At 61.4% G+C, this 2,017-nt stretch overlaps 1 protein-coding gene across 1 annotated transcript in view; it reads right to left on the bottom strand.

Moving 5' to 3' along the window:
• DGKG (diacylglycerol kinase, gamma 90kDa) overlaps positions 1-1,513 on the bottom strand; it is a 206,171-nt gene extending 204,658 nt beyond the window's left edge. The window contains exon 1 of the mRNA XM_014530473.1: positions 1,185-1,513. The gene's annotated coding sequence lies outside the window, so the exon portion shown is untranslated. The remainder of the gene's footprint in view (positions 1-1,184) is intronic.
• Positions 1,514-2,017: the final 504 nt, after the last annotated feature.

Genomic DNA, 2,017 nt, shown 5'->3' with positions numbered 1-2,017 from the left:
CCCCCCCCCCCCGCCCCCCCGCCCCCGGGCTGCACCTCCAGAGCCAAGGTGCACTCCCGCAAGCACCCAAAATAAAAGATTGACAAGGTCGTCTTCCGGACAGGGAGGTCATTGTATGCTAATGAAGCCGGAGGAAACAACCGCGTGGCGCCTGCTAGGAGTGCGCCCACGGGTTCGCAGTTCTCCCGCGCATCACTGCGGCGCAGCCACAAAACCCCGCGCGCTGCAGCAGACCCTCCGGCCTCCCGGGTGGGGAGGCGGGGGAGGGGTCTTGTCCGCCACTTTGGGTTCTGCAGCTGGAAGGCTTGCCTCTGGGTACTGCCTCCCCGTTCTGGTCCCCTGCTTTCCACAGCAATTATGGCGGGGATGGAGGCGGCGCATCAGAATCACCTGTAGGGCTTTTCCAACTCCACAGGCCCCCTCCCCAAATTCTAGCCCACTCCTCCAGAGGAAGAAAATATCAGAATCTGCAGGTGGACTGGTGGAGTTTTCGAAAGCCCACAGGTGATACTAGATGTGCGTCTCTCAAGACACACACACCCCCCCCCCCCCACACACACACACACATCTTGTGACCCGGAGACTAAACAGGTCAGCTTTACACGCTCTCCCTGACCCTTCTCCCCTTCCCAAGCTCATATTTGTCAGGGTATCCGTGTTCCCTGCAGCTTCCCTTTGAGCTCCCCTGGCCCAGGAGCTTTGCGGAGTGCCCAAGTCCTGAAACCCCGTGGACCGCCACAGCGTCGGCGGTCAAACGGTCAAACGGTCAAACGGTAGGTGTTCCCCGCCCCTAGCTGCCCTTGTGCACCTTGGAGCGCGAACTGGACACCAAAGAGCAAGGTAAGTGCAGAAGGGGAGAAATCTGACCAGTTGCTTTCGCAAACTGCCTGGAGCAAGGCCGCCTCCCGCCCGCACACCTTTGAGGTTTGGAAGGTTCTCCCAGCCCAGGAGGGAGCCGGCGCCCTGCCCCGTGCCGCTCCCGGCGCCCTCACCCTTCCAGCGGGGGGCCTCCTTCTGCAGGGACTTTGAAGCAGGTGGCACCCTCAGGGTGGGCGCAGTGGCCTTCGCTGCAGGTCCTTCCCCTGGCCACGGGACCGACTCTGGCTTTGCCCTCCTTTTTCAAGTTGCTGCGGCCCACGTCCCCCAGCCCGAGCCCGCCTCCGCTGCGCCAGCTACTGTCTTACCTCTCGCCAGGCAACACTTGGTTGCGCGGTTTCCCGGAGCGCTCCTTCCTCAGGGCTTATTCCCTTACTTGGGAGGAAAGAGGAACCAAAAGACAGAAAGGGGACCGAAACCGGCGTCTGAGCGTCTTCCCGCCCGCGCAGCCCGCTCAGGGAGGAGATGGCAGCCCGAGTGGGCGCTGCGGAGCTCGGGCGGCCCTGCTGGGGTTAGGCAATGCCAGGGTCGTCTGCCTGCTCCGTTATCCGCGGCCCCGCAGCAGTCCTCAGCGGCTGCCCGCTAGTACGGCACTGCGGCGCCCTGCCCCTAGCGGCTTGGTAAGTCCTGCTGCCACTCTCAGCACTGAGCCCTGCCCCCGGGCGCAGAGCCCGCCCCTGCCACACTCCTGCGTGTGAGCGCGCTTGTACACACATACATGCCAAACACACACGCGCGCATGCACATATATCAATGCCGGTGTGCCTTTGGCGCAACTTGGGCGCAGGCATGATTTGGGCACTTCTCCCTGGTAGGGCTTCAGTTTGGGAGGAGGCCTTAGAAGCTTAGGGGTTCGGAAAGGATGCAACAGTGGGGCTCCGCAGGGCGCCAGAGGCCCACTGATTGGGGGAACAATGGAAAACTGGTTGACAAGTAAAATACCCACTGCCCAATCAGAGAAAAAAGAAAATCAACAAGTTCTCTCTGCTTCCCTGGAACTGCGTATCTCCAGCCTCCAAATGTCTGACATCGCTGACCTTGGTGGCAAGGGACTGGTGGCTGTTCAATATGAAAAGTTACCCCCTCTTCAGAGAGCGTGGGGACTGGAGGCCAGATCAGATCTCAGAGACTGGGGCTTGTT

The sequence above is a fragment of the Myotis brandtii genome, unplaced genomic scaffold, assembly GCF_000412655.1.
Source record: "Myotis brandtii unplaced genomic scaffold, ASM41265v1 scaffold118, whole genome shotgun sequence".
NCBI lineage: Eukaryota > Metazoa > Chordata > Mammalia > Chiroptera > Vespertilionidae > Myotis > Myotis brandtii.
This window is presented reverse-complemented; position numbering and strand designations above follow the sequence as displayed.